We start from the raw sequence: 19,197 nt of genomic DNA on the forward strand, positions 1-19,197 counted from the left end.
TGAAGAATATAATTTCAAATACTTATTGGAAATCAGGAGGGAAAAAAGGGAAAGAAACAGGAGAAGGGGAGAAGAAAAGGATGGAGAGAAATATATGAATGATGGTGTGTATTGGCAAGTAGTGGCATAAAGTTCAAGTTATTTCTCCTTTCAGAGTAATTCTCAGGTAATAACAGAAAGGGGGCATTCAATATATCTTTAAAATCTGTGAAACCTATAATTCTAATAGAATTTTAACATCTTGCCTAGGTTGTTCATTGTCTTTAATTTTTTCGTCTGAAACCAAGGTAGGAAAATTGATACAAAAGGTTGGGTAGGGGGACTGAGCCAAAAGGAAAAGGACTCATGGACACGGACAACACTGGCGATGGTGAGGGGAGAGGTGGGTTTAAGGGGACTAAATGGTAATGGGAAAAAAATCCAAAAATATGTAAATCTTGCGTTGTAAATAGATGAGATGGAATGAAATGAAAATCTTGCTAAAATGCTTAGATAAAATATTCATTACTAGTAGTAATTAAGAACCAGGAAGGGTCTAGTCAAGGAACTAGTATAAATGGTCCATGGACCAGGACAGCAGGGTAGGGGTTGTCTATGGGAGTAGAGGGGGGAGGCAGTGGGGAACAACAAGGTAAAAACTGAGACGACTGTAATAGAACAGCAAGAAAAGAAATTTTAAAAAGTTGCATAGGAGCAGAAATGCTTTTGTAGCTCCATTCATCTGTGTGCCCCTCTAGGGTATAGTCCACATTTGAAAGCAAAAGCCTATTGTAGTCTTGGACCTCAATTAAATGAACAGACAAAAAAATGCACTTAAAAATCTGTGACCACAATTCATGTCCTAAAGAATTTTATCTGATTTTAGCCATTGTAGCAGCTGCTCTTGTTTCTGAGAAAATGATGGGCAAGAAAATGATTAGCACTTCTCCAGCTTAAGCAGTGGCCATGTGGACGCAAACTAATAATATGACAAGAATTGCCTTATTAGGAGTGCTTCAATTGCTCATTGTGAAAGTTAAACTGATATTTCATTACATTTCTAGAAAGCAAATGCACCCTCTGGTGTATTTTTAAGAACATGTACTATATATACTCTGTTAAGGTCTGGGAAACTTCTGTGGAATTCAGATCTAGGTTTAGAAGGTACTGAGAATTGTGGCCTTTCAGAGAGACCAGGCACTCAACACTGCCTACATTCAGGTAGATGTCTTCAGCACTTGCCATAGCCATGATAGGCCTTGGCCAGCTCAGGAACAACTTGCTACCTGCTGGGCATCTCAGCCAGTTATTATCAAATTCTTACTTAAATTGAGACAAGATGTGTATACCTCTGTCTTCTCTTTCTCCTTGTTCTGCCCTCTGCCTATGCTCCATATGTCAATGGCAGTCTTCAAAAATACTGAAGACAGTTTCCAGTCCTCTACTATATCTTATCTCCTTCTGGCTAAATACTCTCATCTTCTTCAGGGTGCTCCTTAGCCCTTTTATAGTCCTAGTTGCTCTACTCTGAACACATGTTGCCTGTGTTTCAGTTAGAGTGCAGCTCTCAAATCATAATGTGCCATTTCCGGCCTAGGTGTGGCTGTGCTCAACCTAGAGGAAGAGATGCCATTTTCTCTTCACTTTAGACAAATTGAGTCTAAGCTCTTATCAGTTTTTTTGCCAATTACACCACAACTCTAACTCATACTGAACTAGTAATCAAATGAATGCCTAGAGTCTTTCATGTGTGTTTCTTTCAAATTCCTCCCAATACTCTTTTTTTTTTTTTTTTTTTTTTTTTTTTTGACTAGAGGATGGAGCTTGACATTTATTCCCATTTCATTTTATTTCCCCAGGCTTGGACCAGTGTTGTAACCAGTATAAGTCTTCCTGGGTCTTGATTCTAGCTTCCATTGTATGAGTTATTCATACTATCTGAAAATTTGATTTCAAGGATGCCACTGATTCTTAAGAATTATTCTAGAAGCCCCTTGACAATAATAAAATTGAAAATAAAGTTATAATGGCATTTTATATGATGATTATACAAATATTTCTTTCTATTAACTTGAGGAATTTTTTATGAGCCTCATGAATATGTTTCCTAATATTATGCTATATTCCATTAAAAATAAAGATGTCTTCTATTAAAACAAGTACTTAGTTTTCTATATGTCAGGATACAATGGGTTAAAAATCACCTTTCATTCTGGATTACACAAAAGGACCAAAAACTGTTTCCATTTATGACACTACAGTGATGAAAACAGTTGGCATAACAGACTAAGCTTGAAAAATCAAATAGAATTCAAAGTAGACTCTTAATGTTCAGAGGCTTTGGAATTATTGAAAGATCATGTAAAGTGATTGCTAATGGCTAAAATGTAATAAAAAAATACTCTTGAGTAACATGTACACATGTTATGTCTTCCACATTGTTTTGCAGCCTTAAGGAAATAAGATAGACATATTGTCACACTTGGGAGTGGCTTTTTGAGAACTGGCAACAGAATGTAGTATTTCAGGCATGGTTGTAACTGCTCTTACTAATCCCAGATCAAAGGGGTTTGTGTTAATGGACTCTCAGTCTGCTATCTGGTAAGCTGTTCACTCATAACCAGGCTCCTTAGTGGGCATCAACTGGTAGAAGTCATAGTAGGAATCAGTTTGGGAGTTAGTTGGAGTTAAATTCACAGTTCGTAGGAGTGTCCCCTGCAGGAGACACAGAACTTGTTCCATGAAGGGCTGGCTTGGACTTCTGCAAATTTATAGTCCATACTGCATATTCCAAAGTACTGATGTGTTTTCCTTATAGGGAGCTCCTGCCATGGGGTTAGGATATGAAGAGAAACATGGTGATGTCAATGTTTTTGCTCTTTTCTCACTTCCTGCTCTAGAGTAATGAGCCTCCCTCTAATTTATCATTTGTTCTTTTGAACCCTAAAATCATGACACTGACATTCATGTCCTATAAGTCCTGGTGAGAAAAATGCAATGGTAGTGGCCGTTTATTATTTCCTGTTAGCAGGTACCTTAATTGGATCATAACTGCTTTTAAATATAGAGAATTTTCAATATTATTTCATATTTTAATAGTCTTCTAGTTGTTAGACATAATAATTTTGGAATTCTGTCAAAGAAACATCCCGTGATTTTATCTTTAGCCAAACATTTAAACAACAGCAACTGCCTCTAAGTATATTGCCTTGTGTATTTAACACCTTTAACTTCCCCATTGCAGTAGGTTAATATAGCTTTGTGCTAGTTAATACGTCTGTCTTTTCTGCCTTTCTCCAAGGTATTTGTTCTCTGGCCTGCAGATTTCAAACTTTTCTGCAGCTCCCTCCCTTTTCTTCATAACTTTTCAATTTGGGATAGTTTCTCTATATATCTGTTCCCAGATATCTCATTATAAGACAGAAGTCCAGTTTTAAAGTACATATAGTCTCTTGGAGAACAAGGTGAAACACTTACCAGATTATCTTGCTGCATAGGAGAGGCAGGTCAAACCCCTTGCCTCACATTCAAAATCCATCACAATTTTATCTCTATGACCTCTCAACTCATCTTTGCCCCCACTCACAGCCTCAGTTCACATGTGGTGAACTCCAGCAAATCAAATTGCTTGCTATCTTCTTCCATGTGTCTTACAACTTCCTGCCGCTGTTTTTTGTCATTAAACTAAATCCCAAGTCCTTCCTCATGGACTATAATGTTCTTCACTTTACTTATCTGTTTTTCTTCCCAGGAGTATCCTCTTTTTCTATTTTAATGCTTTTACTCACCCTGTTTTCTCTCCCTGGAAATGTCCCTTATCTTATCCTTGGATGTTCAGTTGCCCTTTTACAAAGATTTACATTATCTTGTCAGCTAGAAGTTTTTTTTTTTTCCCCCTTTTCAGGACATCTAAATGTATTTATCTGCATCTTCCCTACAGGATTTTAACTTTTTAAACTTTCCATTTGAAATGAATTTAAGCTTATAGCAAAGTTGCAGAGTTCCCATTATATCTTTTAATCAGATATGTACTCAATGTTAATCTTACAATAGCACAGTTATCAAAGTGAAGGAATTAACACTGGTACAATACTTATAACCAAATTGTAGAGTTTATTTGGATTTCACCAATTTCTTCAGTAATGTACTTTTTCTGGTCTGAGATGCAATACAGGATCTCAAATTACATTGAGTTGTCATGCCTCTTTAGTCTCCGCCAAATTATGACGGTTCCTTAGTTTTTCCTTATCTTTCATGCCCTTAAAATTTTTTTTGCCTTATAATAATAGCTTTACATTTGTACATTTCCTCACTCTGTTTTAAGTTTCCTGAAAGATTTGTGCACATGATAGGAACTCAATAACTACTATTTAACTACATGTCAGAGATAATTATCTATATAATTAAATACTCTGAACTGTGTGCTATAGTGACTTTACATTGTTACAGAACTTAGAGAACAAGTCTGGAAAATTATAAGATGGAATATTACAAGATGGAAAACTTATTTGCAGATTCTATATGTGAGCCCATTTCCTCTAGGCCCCCAGAGCAGGAATCACTGATGCTCCCAACCTGTGCGGCCATCATGGCATGTGGACACCTGGTGGACAGGGCAGATGCAGCACCGAGCATGCCCTGTTGGATCTCCTTATTGTAGACTTCGTTAGTCCTGTGCTAGTGTTGGGACCCAGACACTTGCACAGACCACTGAGCTAAAATAATTACTCCCTTACCTATCTTATTGCTTGGTTTCTGCCCTGTAGCTTTCTGTTAAGAAACTCAGGACAGAGAGCACCAGTCTTCTTGCCTGGAGTCCTGAACCCTGGCTGGTTCATCTTCTTCTTCTTCTTCTTTCTTTTTTTTTATACAAATGACTGATGAGTGTGTCTGATGCCTCAAACCATGATGCCAGTACTCACCAGTTGCCTATATTTCCCCATTCCCATCACTTACCTGGCCCTAATGAGACCTACCCCTCCTGCATGAAACCAGGAGAATCCTCAGCTAACAGGTCCATACCTTTTGTACCTGCTGTTATACCCACTGGTTGTCTTTCTTGGTCATAGAGGTTTCTTCCCCTTTCTCACCATCCCCTATTGCTAATTCCCAACACAGTTCAGGATTATGTCCACTCCCCTTGGAATTCAGATGTCCTGTTATTTCACTTTGTTATTAGTCTCAAATTACTGTGATATCTGCATAAGTCTATTCTTTGATTTCAGTTTCACACTGCAACAAATTCAGATTTTTCACAAAGACTCAGAAATATCACCTGACAGTTTCAAGAGAAACTGAACTGATGTCTGTTGGGTTTTAACTGGAGCACTGCTGAATAATTTTTCATTTTCTTTGGGAGTGCTTACCACAAAGAGAAAACATGCCTAGTAGGTCCCACAGAGGTGTTTTGACATTAGGCTTAATAAAGCATGAAGAACACATTAATAAATAATGTTCTGCTAGGATAACAAATAAAGCTGAATGCACTGGCTAGACCCTGGAGTAAATCAAATCATGCATGCAGCCAAACGATTTGTTAACTTGCAGCAGTCTCTTCAAAATGCCTGGCAAAGCCCAATGCAACAATGCACAAATAAAACCAGCATATTATAAATGCACCTTCAGTTATGATACAGACTGTCAATTCTTTTCACACTCTGTGGGCCCACAGTAGTAAATAAACCTTTGTTGATACTGATCAGAAGGCATTCCAATGATACATTTAATCTTTGCTAGAAGAAAGATTCTACTCATCAACATGTCTACACGACAGGAAAAAGTTATATCTTCTCATTTTATATCCTTTGTCTCACAGATGGTTGACAAAAGGAAACTAGGGAATGAGCAAATGTTTTCAGGCAAGGTAGTCTTTTCAGCCAAAATGGTTATTGATCAGCTTTATAGTCTGCGCCAGAAAACTCTCAGGAGTGTCCAGAAACAGAGAACAGAGTCATTCTCCCTTTTTAGAGAAAAACGAAAGTACAGTGTTCCTAGAGAATCCTTCCCTGGGTTTAGAAGGTTGTCTGGTTTTAGCTGGAGCGAGACTCCTGGCTGCTGATAGCAGAGTAGGGCAGGAGAGAAGCCTGGGTACCCAGGTAGTTGTAGTTCTTTGGTTTGTGGTGTTGAAGGCAGCTGCTGCTTCAACAAAGCTCTTTTCATGATAAAGCTGATGCAGTTGTCAAATGTCAGTTAAGCATGACTCATTCCAGGTGCTCAACAATCTGAAGGGACAGAGTCTCCTGCCCCACAGTCTTCTGAAAGCCCACATTCTCCACTCATGAATAGCTTTAGCTAGAAAGCCAACTACCATGCAATACAATGTAAACATTTCCAGACACTATTTTGATGCAACGACTTGGGTGGATTAAATTTCAACTCAAAGGTCTTGCCAACCATGCCAATATGCCCAGATTTTCACATCTTGCCAGACCTTTTATGTGGTTATGATGACAAAGCCATTAGGTTGCCGTTTAAATCCTGTTTCAGATGCAGATTTAAAGCAACCATTATTCCAAGAATGAAACTATTCTATTAAACAATCTTACTTGAATATTTTCACAGTTCCTTTATGCTTATGTATAAACTTTATGTAGTTATATAATTATATGAAGTTATGTATTTATAGTTTCTTCATGATTAAGTTAACGGACACAACGAATATGAAGGAAATGAAGGAACAATTAGGGTTCATAGTGACGAATGACAAGGTTTCATTTTTGAGAAAACAAGAGAGGCCATGTGTAAAGTAGATGCACTAATAGTCTATAACTATTAAACCATACTAAGTACTTTACATGAATCATGTACTTTAATTCTAATTACCCTATAATGTTGGTGATATTATCATTTGCATTTTACATATACAGATAGTAAGAGAGCGTGTTGAAGGTGCCCAAGGTCTCACAGGTGATAAGTAGCAGAAACAGGGATTTGAATTTAAGCAATCTAATTCCAGAGTTCACCTTCTTGATTGCTATTCTGTACTACCCTGTATGTGATCAGGAAATTCAGTCATGGATGGCTCTACCACAGACATGGAAGAAATGGGACTTCCTTTTTTTCCCACATTAAAATGTGTTTAGGATTAGCCTAAATATCCAAGTTACCTTCTTGTATAATTCTAATACATGTTAAGCTACATACCTTTTTAAATATTTTGCTTCCCATGGTAATGGGTCTCAATAGAAAGGTGCAAAATAAACTAAAAAGGAATATTTTCATTTTGTTACCTGAAGAACTAAGCAGTTTTAGTCTCAGTGACAGATGTTTTTAACATTTACACAGCATATATCAGCATATATTGGTATAAGTAATTGTCTTCAGAAACTAAACAATACCTAAAACCTCAGGGCTGAAACTTTTAAAAAAAATTCATTTATCTATTTATTTTGGAGAGAGGGGACTGGAGGGAGAAAGAGAGGGAGAGAAACATTGATATGAGAGAGAAACACTGATTGGTTGCTTCTCATACTTACCTCACTTACAACATAGGCATGTGCCCTCACGGGGAATCCAACCAGTAACCTTTCTGTTTGCAGGACGATGCCCAACCAATTGATCTATGCTGGTCAGGGTTGAAAAAAAAATTTTTTTTTGAAAGAAGGAAACCTGGTTGAGAGGGTACTAAGCCTTCATCAAGTATGAAGTTTTGAAGGAAAGATGCTGTTTCCTGATGAGTTAGATATAAGTGGGGATTTAGACAGCATACTCTGAGGAAATGGGATAAGCGATGTCTTGATTAGGCCTAGCTTTTGATCCCTGTTAAGATTCAAATACCGAACTTTTCTCTGTCCAGAGTCTAAATCATTAGGAAATATAATCTGTTGTCAAAACATGAATACAACTTTTTTTGAACTGTTTTTGCTTATGCTTCTGAACTTATAAGCATGAACTGAACTTAGTTACGTATGTAATATAGAAGGAGAATTTATAACGGCCATGCTCATCCATATAGAGCTTTCTATTCATTATTAAGTCTTCTGTTATTAACTGCTTATGCCTTAGTGCTTTACTTCCCCAAATAAGTTAAAAGCCCTTTGCAGGAGAAGACTCCGTTTAGCATTTCTTTATTATTCTTAGAACAATCAGTAGAATATTTCCAAAACAATTCAACTTTTTACAGTGAGTGATTTATTATATAGTTCTAAACTCCAGACAAAAATGTGTAAATGCAAATATTCAGTTACAATAAATGTGGTGCCCCAAGGCATTATTTCTAGCTTATAAATATTTGGGTATTACAGTATCTGATACTGTCTGTCAAACCATACTTCCAATGTCATTACTTTTATTCTTACCAATTTACATAATGTATGAAAAAACAATGAAAGATAAAGGTCAGTTCAATTTTACTCAGCCCAAGAGGCAAGCTAAGACACTCTTGGTCCACACAGGTTTACATAGAAGGGAAGTTTGGCCTATTAATTCCCTTGGTTATCAGAGAACAACTCATCTATGAAGTGATTAAAGATGGAAAAAAAAGTTCCTTTGGGCAAGGAATGTGCAAAAAAAATGTTGCTGTCTTATAAATCACATAAATATTCATGGGAGGGGGCAGAAGAAAAGAAAGGGGATAAAAATTTCCAAGGACTTCACTAAGGGCTTTAGACAAAATGAATTCAATCAATCAAAAGTAAGCATAAACCAGTTACTTTAAGTGTTTTTCCCATTGGTAATTTGAAAATATTAGCTTTATATTTTTAAACATCTTTTTTTGTTATTGTTAAAAATATTATAAAGTGCCTAAAGCTAATAATTAGCCATCACATTAATAAGAATAAGATGTAGTTTTAAAATACAATTTTGAATTAGCTTTACTGATTGTAGAAGACTTTAATTGTGTTGTGTTATGGGTATTGAAACACAGATAAGAACCAGTTTTCAGCTGCTTAGTCTTACAGGATTTACACGTGCACAATAACAGAAATAAAATCTGAGTGAATTATTCATTTTCTTCATTCATTATCAGACAAAATCATCAAAACCATGGTAAGTTCACAAAGTACTCATTAAGTCTTCTGGACCCTGGGTATTTACAGGTGTTTTCTGTAATAATCCTCATCAATCATTTAGAGCCATGTACCTAATATTATATATATATTTTAATTTACTTAAAATTTAAATTATGTTGGTTTAATAAATGAGATGCCTGGAAATATACATGAAAATTTTATTCTATGCAATGAGAAACCTCAATTTTATAATTGTATAAAATTATGGATCTATCCTTCATTCCAGGCAAATTTAGAATCCATTTACAAGAACCAAATGTACAATATTTTAAGATGTATTATAATGCTTTAACTAAAAACTCTTAGAAAATTAATCAATATTGCTTTGTTTATTTATTTTTGCTTATGAAACTCCCTAGACTTAGTAGATAGTCTTCTGTATTTTTCTTTGTGTTTGGAATATATTGCCTCTCTGCCCTACTATATCTGCTGAAATTATCTTCCAGTGAGTTGCATAATTTTGCTTTGTGATGGTTCAAAAAGTTTTCATACAACTGTACCATTTCCTAAGGACACAGAGGAACTCAGGGCCCAGATGTTACTTAAGCTGTTTTATAGACTCACCACTTTACTAGTCATATATTTTTTCCTTCCACAGTTAATTGAAAAATAATACAGTGTATTTAATTTTTGCTATCTATGTTGATTAATCAATTAAGTATTTCATGGCTTCCTAAATAATTTCCTTTATTTTTCAAAGAAAAAATCTCAAAAGATCATTCTAATTTTTTGAAGTCTTTTCTGGTAGTGCTGAAGAAGTTGCCAAATAAGTGAGCCATTGTGGTATTTAGGCACACTTGCTAATCAGATTGCTTGGTGGAATACAAAGGTATGTCAGCTCTCTTTAATTAAACAAACAAACAAACAAAACATTTTAATTATGAGCAATTGAAAATCTCAGGTGGAGTGATATACTAGAAACATGAATTGTAATGTTAAAGAATGGGTTCCTGTCTTAGTTTTACTGTGAAATGACTTCCTGGACCTGCATATACCATCTAACCTGCACACATTACCCTCTTGGGACTCAGTTCTTACACATGTGAAATAAAAGCAGTTGGCTAGAATTTCTGGGATCACTTCCAGCACAAATAGGCTGTGATTCACTATCATTGGTAGTTAGGGATATATGTGGTTATTAACGTGAAAATAATTCTCAAAGTGGCATCATAAAATAAATTAGAAATGACAATAGTTTTTTTTTTTTTTAAGAATAAGTACTCAAATTTAGAGTTCAGTCCTCATTTTTCTGGGAATGAAGAAAGCATATTATCTAAAGGGTCCATAACTAGTTATTTTCGAAATCCAGTTTAAATCTAAGTTAATGTATTCTTATCTGGTGGTTGTGTGTCAACCCCATATTTATAGTGATACTATAATAATTTAAAATTACTCTATAAGTCATAAGCCATCAAGAAAAAATAAATAAATTTAAACTTCCTATAATTATTATTCTTCATTGTTTGACCTCTTTGGAAATTCCACAGCATTACTTGGAGAGCACTTATTCATTAGATCATATGCAATAACACAGGCAAAGAACTCAAAGCAGAAGTTAGTAAACACATGCACTGTATTGCTTTAATTTGGGGAACATCTAAGGTCAGTATCTCAAGTACGAACGTCAGTGAGTGGAAGCTCATAAGTAAAAACAGAAGATCTGTGCAACAGTCATTTAATAATGACCTTACTCTCCAAGTCTGACCCACATATTCTGATATTAAGACAACTACACTGAACATAAAAACAAAGCAGAACAAAACATATGTCAGACGAGCTGGTACAGACAACACCTTATCTTATCCCACTGTCTGCATCCTATCACATTGTTCCCTCATTGTCTTTCCTTTAATCTATTTTTCTTGCTTTCATATCTTATCATAGTCTACAATACTACATAATTCACTCACTTGTTATGATTATCATTTATTGCCTTCATGTCCCAAAAGAATGCCATGTTTTGTTCATTGATATATCTCAAGTCCTTGAACAGCCTGGCACTTAAGTAGTTACTAACTAAAATACTTATTGGATAAATAAAGAAATGAAGTTTGCATTGGATTATAATGGATCTGGAGGTAGGTCTGATTTTTCAGCTGAAATCACAATCCTATGCATAAAAAACAAACATCAAGCCAGTATAGTTTGCAAAGTTCACCTTGGGCTTGTTGGGATATTTACTTCCTCTATTGTAAAAATCAATCATTAAATTTGGCACAATGAAAACATAGTTGTTATAGCATGCTGCCTTTGTACCTTACTCATGAAAGAACAGCAACTGATGGAAGAGTGAAGTGAATTACCTGAGTATGAGCATGAAGATAGAACCATCTATCTATTCAATTTTAACCAACTTGATGAAACTTCCATCTAGAATTTTCTTATTCAGAGGAAAAGACGGGTGTCTTTGTGACCTAGATTACAGTAACACGTAATTTACATAATTTATCTTGTATCTCTACAGATAATGGTTATTTTAATATTAGCAGACAAAAAATGATATTTGAGCAATCTTACTTTTTCAAGCAAAGTGTAGAAATTTTGGCCTACATGCTTGAGATCTCATAGAGAGAAAGAAATTAAAATGGAGAAAATTTATGTAAACCAGATATGCTGTGCTATCTAGGGAAAAATTGCTACTATAAAGTATAATGGCTTCATTTAAATGTTTTTGCTGAAATAATATATCATAAAGGCCAATGTATTAAATTTGAATTTTTGAATATTTTTATCTCTTTGTTTTAATAGGAGTGTCATGTACTGTCATACATAACACTTTTCCCCAATTTTAGGTCAGAAAAAAATGGGCTTTTTCCCCTCAAAATTTTTATGCTCTACAAAGTTTGCATCATAAACCTCTTTGCATTTATTATCAATAGGTATTGCATTAGAAAAGCAATTTGACTCTATTCCATTTCACTTGGGAAGCTAAGCAGCTTTGCATGAGTTAATGGGACTATGTTGGAAGGATGTGTTAACCTGGACTGAAGTTACCTAGCTGGGTTGTACTGAACTTAGGACTCTGCAAAATGAAGGCAGGAAACATGCTGCGAGGAGGATAGGAAAATTATTATAATCTGCATTTCTAAATTGAAGAAGAATTTTTGCTCAGCAGAAACCTCTTGACTGCAAAAATGCTGAAATTGTATCCTGCTATTAAGAATACCTGTTAGGACACAGTAGACTTCCAGCCAAGATGGAGACCTAGACTGACATGCTCCATCTCCCTCCACAACTAAGAAGGAATACAACTACCGCAAAACGAGAAATAACCAGAAGTACCAGAAGATAAATGGAAGTCCAATGTATGAAGTTATAAAGAAGTGGTGCTCCTCCAGACAGGTAGGAGGAGCGAAGCCAGGGCACAGAGGTCAAACTGTGCTGGCAGCGGCAGCAGTGGTAATGGCGGCAGGATGGTGGTAAGCACAGACACACCTATTTAAGGGGAAGCAAGAAGCACCTGGGAAGCACCTCTGGCTGCAGACCATACCCGTCAACTTGCGATTCCAATGCCGGGGAAGGCAGACCCCCATTGTCTTGGACTGTGAGGCCTGGAGGGGGTGGGGACAGAGGAGGAGGCTCCCAGTCTTTCAACGGAGAGTGAACAGCAGGAATCCATCTTGGACCCCCACCCCCACAGAAAACACCACAGCATAGTGAGAAGGGTTGCTGGGTTGTGATGACTGCACAGGGCTCCACCTCCTCTAGTGTAGGAGGTGTGACAGCCCCACCCAGGAAACAAAGGTAAACACAAAACTGTCAGGATGGTACAGATCATGATAGAGATCCCGGTGACACAGCAGACCAGACAGCAAATATCTAATCTAACAAAGCAGCAGATAGGAAATCTTTCTGAGGCTCAGTACAGAGCTTTGGTTATAAAAATGTTTACAGACCTAACAGCAGATCTTAAACAAGATGGGAAAGGAATGAAGGCTAGTGCTACTGAAATGAACAAAAAGACATACAAAACTAGTGGTGAGGGAAAGAAAACCAAGGATCAAATCAATAAGTCAGAATAAGGAAGGAACAAACAGTCAACCAGTGCAGAAAGAGGAAACAAAAAGTGAGGAAAATGAGGAGAGACTCAGAAACCTATGGGACAGCCATAAGCGGACCAACATCTGAATAATAGGGTTGCCAGAGGTGAAGAAGAAGATCTAGAAATTGAAAAATTATGTGAAAAAATAATGAAGCAGAACTTCCCAAACTTGGGGAAGGAAATAGACTTACAGGTCCAGGAAGCACAGAGAGTTCCAAAAAAACTGGACCCAGGGAGAACCACACCAAGACACATTATAATCAAAATGTCAAAAATTAAGGATATAGAGAGAATCTTAAAAGCAGCAAGACAGAAGGAGAGAATTACATACAAGGGGGTCCCAATAAGACTATCAGCTGATTTCTCAAAAGAAATTCTGCAGGCAGGAAGGGACCAGCAAGAAATATTCAAAGTAATGAAAAGCAAAAACCTGCAACCACGATTACTCTATCCAGTGAAGCTATCATTCAAAATAGAAGGGCAGAGAAGGTGTTTCCAGGACAAAGTAAAACTGAAGGAGTTCATTAGATCCAAACCACTGTTATATGAGATGTTAAAGGGATTTGTTTAGGAGAAGGAGGATCAAAACTACGAACATTAAAATGAAAACTGTATCACAACAACCAACAGCAGAAACTAGGGAACTGAAACAAAGGCAAACTAGGTAGGCAACAAGAGTGGGAAAAGACTTATAGGTATGGGGAACATTATGGGGGAAGGTCAGTGGGGAGGAGGAAGGGGGGAAAGGGAGGGAGATGGTACAGGAATTAAGAAGCATAGTAGGAGGGAGTGGAGTAGACAGAAAGATGTTGAGAAGAACTATATGCACAACCAATGGGCATGGACTGAGGGGGTGGACAACTGGAGGGAGGTGGGTCACTGGGAGGAGGGGAACAAAGGGAAAAGAAATTGGGACAACTGTAACAGCATAATCAATAAAGCGTATATATAAAATAAAATACCTGTTAGGACATGATGAAGTATGTTTTTGAGCGAGGTGGGGGGGATTATGATTAATCAATCCCATTACTGTTGAGGATTAAAAAGAATCATTTCCTAAAATAACTTAAATTGCTTTGTTGTTTTAAAAAACTTACATACTCACTAATTATTTACAATATACAAAAGTTCAGAGAAAAAAGGTAAAAGTTATCTGAACATCTTTCCAGACAACTTTCTCAGTATGTAGGCACCGAGATATATACATACAATTTTATATAAATAGGATCATATGATAGGTTCAATCTTTAACATGTTTGGAAACTTTTAATTCCAAAATGAAACCAGATAGTTTACTTACACACATTTATATACATACACAAAGATGTGGCTGAGTTTTAGTATTTCATTGGCTTAGAGCCATCATGTTATCTCAGGGGAGATTGAAAATTCATAATGCTTGTAAGTATATTATAGGTTTTAATAAGTATTTTTATTTAGTATACACTGCGTTAACTTTGTGGATATGGGGAATTTTAAAGAAAGTATTCATATTCTATCATCTAATACAGATTATGAGTACCCCCCCCAAAATAAAAAATGCTATTGGAATAGCAGGAGTCAGACATTCTGCTATACTTCACATCAAATGAATTTAATGCATTTATTTACAGCGCTAGTGGAGTTGCTTTCTCTTATAAAAAAAGAACTTATAACTCTTTTTTGTTGATTAAAGATTTGGCATTAATCAAATACTTAAAGAGAAGGAAAACTCTGACTCCAAAAAACCTCCGCTGCTTTGCGGCATACCTCTTCAGGGGAAAGGCTAAGGGAGTAAACCCCGACAGAAAATCCGGAGCCGGAGTCCCTAAGGCGGTTTGACGTTGTAGTCAACACCGGCAACTCCTGCGGCGCACCTGAACCCAAGCCGTATCAACTCCGTCTTTCCCTTGGACCCTTCAGCTGCGAAGAGAGGGGGGGGTCTGCTGCATGGGCAACAGCAGACCCTCCATATTACCCTGCCCAGGCTCTGTAGCTTCAGCGTCATCACAAGATGTCGATTCAACACGGGAGGAGACAGATACCATGTCACTCCCGAGTCGGACTGCACAGCCATTCTCAGTGGTGCAGATAGACTCTTAAGAAGCTACACCATCGTCTCTCGAGACGGACGGCTGCCGACGAGGTGGTTTTAATTACCATTAAAATAGAAATTCTTTTAAAAATAAATATCAACATGAGTGTTTTGCTTTATAACTCCAAAGATGACTTTCTAAACTTATGTCAGCACATAAAATACGGAGTATTGGTAATTTCTAGGGTATTTTTAGAAGTTAAGTTCATTTGCTCAACAAACACCTATGGTAGCTCTTAAAGGTATTATTTATTTATGATTGTATACCTTTATTATATATTATATATTATACCCATCAAGCATTCACTGTAAAGTTTCTCTTGTCTCAGTTAATGCTTTTTGGCCCTAATCTTCATCTTTTATGATATTAAGATTCTATAGTAGACAATTCATATGTTTTAAATTGTGCCTGGTCCTAAGTAGTGTAGTAAAATCTTAAGCAGTCCCAGTCTGTCCTGCCCAAGATGTGAATCATCTCTTTGTCCAGCATATCCACACTGTATTTGCTACTTGCCCACTAGTTACTGAGTAGCTGTCTCAGTTATGAGAGAGAGACCACGTTCACACAACTTTTATTACAGTATATTGTTATTATTGCTCTATTTTGTTATTAATTATAGCTGTTACTATCTTATTGTGCCTGATTGATAAACTGAATTTTATCATTAGCATGTGTGTATAGAAAAAAATTTTTATATATAGGGTTTAGTACTATCTGTGTTTTCACACATTTACTGGGTGTTTTCAATGTGTCACCCTCAGGAAAGGGGGGACTGCTGGAAGTCCTATTTTCTTTAGGTTGCATTTGTCTAGTACACCTTTGCCTACTCTTTAATTTTCAAGTATTTGAAAAACTTGGTTTTGGTTGCATCCTTGTATATATCTTAAAATGTGTTTGTGCAATGTGATCCAACCTGAAAATATTCTCTTTTAAAGAAATATATGGATTTATTTATATTTACCAATATGAATGATATAAGAGATATTTTGTCATAATATTTTAAGCTTTTTGTTAAAGGTTTTGAAAAGTCTTTCATTATACGGTTGTTTGCCTTGCTTGATATTTGTATGTAGTTTTAAAGAATATTTAACAGGCTGTATATTTTCTTCTAATTTATAAATTGTAACATCATATAATAACTTTGAACTTTACATCTTTAGAATATTTACTATGTCCTTATTATAAGTGACAGGAAAGTAAGCATATATTCCCCCCCCGCCCCCCCAATTCTTTACCACCTAATGTTAGGCGATATGTGACCTTTCTGAGTATCTTTGTTTTCTACTCTTAAATATATTTTTGTGACTTGATTTAGTAGGTTTAAAGGATGTTCACTGATTCCTAGATATTGAGAATAAAGCAATTAGCTAATTTAGTATATGCACCAACTTCTTTTTTTGTGTGTTTGCCTACCTTTTGTTAGCTGCTTCAGTGCTACAGGATATTACACTTTTATGCTCTATTCTGTCACCCTGATTTACGTTTTATTTTAGATTTAACTTTAAATACATTCAATGCTCATAATTAGTTCTTTTGCAGTAGTTTCTACAGTCACCTCTTGGTTTGATGGAGTTTGTCCCCTAATAGTTGCCTTAAGAAGGGCTCATGATAACATCATTTCCTGAGTTCCTCCATGTTCAGAATATTTGTCTCAAGCTTTTATACCTTGAAACAAAGTTTGGCTGGCCATAAAACTCTGGGTGTCCACTTTCTTTCCTTAATGTTGGTGAATTCATAATCTCCTAATTCATCGTTGGGTATCTCAACTTTTACTAGGTGGCCTTTTTGTTTTTTAAGTTTGCCGAAGTTGGTCTCCTTGAAAACTTCTAATAGAGAATCCTATAGTCTCTTCTATATGAAATGCTGTAAATATTCCTCTTCTCCAGGATAAAAGAAGAAAGTTATTGAAGGAAAGTTCTTAAGTTCAAAATGGCTTCAAAGTACCTTTTAGGAGACTTGCTGGTTTATGTATTCTGTCAGCTCGTGTCGTTGCCTCTTCCTTGCCCTCCTTGTGCCTGCCTCCTGGGACTCTTTTATCGCAAATCAGAGTTATATCAGAGCTGGAAGGGCCCACTGTGACCATCTGGTGCAGACCTCAGTTAAGATTGAAGAAACTGAGTCACAGGGAGAGGTAAAGAGATCTTCCTAAGGCCATGCCAGCAACAGGAAGCTGAAGCTGACTTTGAACCCCAGTGATCTGCAGGCAAAAAATTCTTCCTACTTCAATGAGTACTTCAAAAATATAATGATCATTTGTGTGTGTGTTTGGTGAGAACATCTAAGATCTACTCTTTTAATTATGTGAGGTGCTGAATATGTTAACTAATCTTTTTGTGGTGACAGTTTTATAATATATACATGTATGAAATCATCACATTGTATATCTTAAACATAAATACAGTTATATGTCCATTATATCTCACTAAAGATGGAAAAATGCAATGATCATAATTTTTTATTGCTCTGGGAAGAACTCAGTGTATGCTCTGTCACGTAAGAGAATTTACCTAATGTCTGCTTGATATTATTTCATGTCTAATTTAACTATTTAGGGAATGACACATGCAGGATAGCTCTAACAGAGAACTTTCAGTGGGTTTTTGTTCATTTATATAAATTGTCACTTTTGTTTTCTGTTTCTTGAAACTGGGAAACTTCAGATAGATACATAGTTACTTTTCCTACTCCAAACTCCCTAAACCATCATTTTGAAATCAAATTACACAGCTTATGCTTAAAACATAAGGGCCAGATTCTATCTTCAAATACACCACCCACTCTCTAACAGCAGAATTTGGCCCTAAAAACCCATTAACAAATATTGTCATTAAACTAAAGAGCTAATTAGTTTGGATTCAGACAGAATGAACAAAAATCATAGGCCGACCGCAGCTGGTAGTGATAATGGTGAGACTAACCGTATGTTGCCCTGGAGATTTAAAGAACAAAGACATATTAACACTAAATGTAACCAAACATACAAAATTATCCTCCAAATGGAGAAAACTGTGATATTTAGAAAAGCCTTGGAAGTACATTGGTATTATCTGATACAAGAAAAGAAGACTATTTCTAATCAGTGCTTAATAAAGAGCAAAACTTGAGAAATTTATTCTGTTGCAATATTCCACAATGAATTACACCTAAAAACCATTTTGATCTAATAGGAAGTACTACTCTTATATTCATATCAGTATAATACTGTAAGATGAAAGGGCCTTGCTTTAAGGCTATTTTAAATGACTGGTAGCAAAACTACCTAATAGTTCAATAAAGGTGAATTACCAGATAACTGAACATTTTCCATGCCCTTAAAATACGTTAAAATTACATTGATAATACATATTTTAGAATAAAGTTTTATGACATTAAACAGTAATAAAAATAAGCCATAATTTCATCAATTGAACATAGTTATTAATAATATTTTGTTATCTATTCAGTTTTTCTTCCTATGCATCTGTAGCTTTTTAAATAAAAATGGGACCACATTCATAATATGATTCCATTGTCTTCATTTACAGCACATTATGAACATTTCCCCACATTAGTAATTATAATTTTACTGCATAAAATTTAATGACTTTCCAACTTCTTAAACTGAGAATAATAAACACATTTTAATCTTTTAGAATATCTCACAAGTATCATTATTATACTGTTTCGTAATAACGTTAATACTCCCCAGAGATTCTTACATATTTAAATGTCCTTTCTCCTCTACTGAACAGTCCCAGATGGCTCTGTTGTTCATAAGCTGTAACTTACTTTTAGCTCTAATTCCCCCTCAATATCAGATTTCCATATAAAACCGACCAAGCCTGAAATACACCTAAACTTCTTGTTTTCATTTCTTGATTAATGACATGGAAGATAATCTACAGGTGACTAAAATAATTAATAATTTTAAATTCAATTACAATGGTAAATATTCAGGTTTTTCTTTCATTTCTTCAAATCTCGTTTTGAAGGAAAATTTCTTCCTATCTCCCTTACCCAAGAAGTCATTATTGAAAAACATTTCGTTTCTCCCTGTTAATACAGCAGACCTGACCAGAGTGCTGTTTACTGCCCTCTGTCTCAAAGCTTT

Source organism: Furipterus horrens, unplaced genomic scaffold (assembly GCF_987537825.1).
Source record: "Furipterus horrens unplaced genomic scaffold, mFurHor1.1.pri manual_scaffold_6, whole genome shotgun sequence".
Lineage (NCBI taxonomy): Eukaryota > Metazoa > Chordata > Mammalia > Chiroptera > Furipteridae > Furipterus > Furipterus horrens.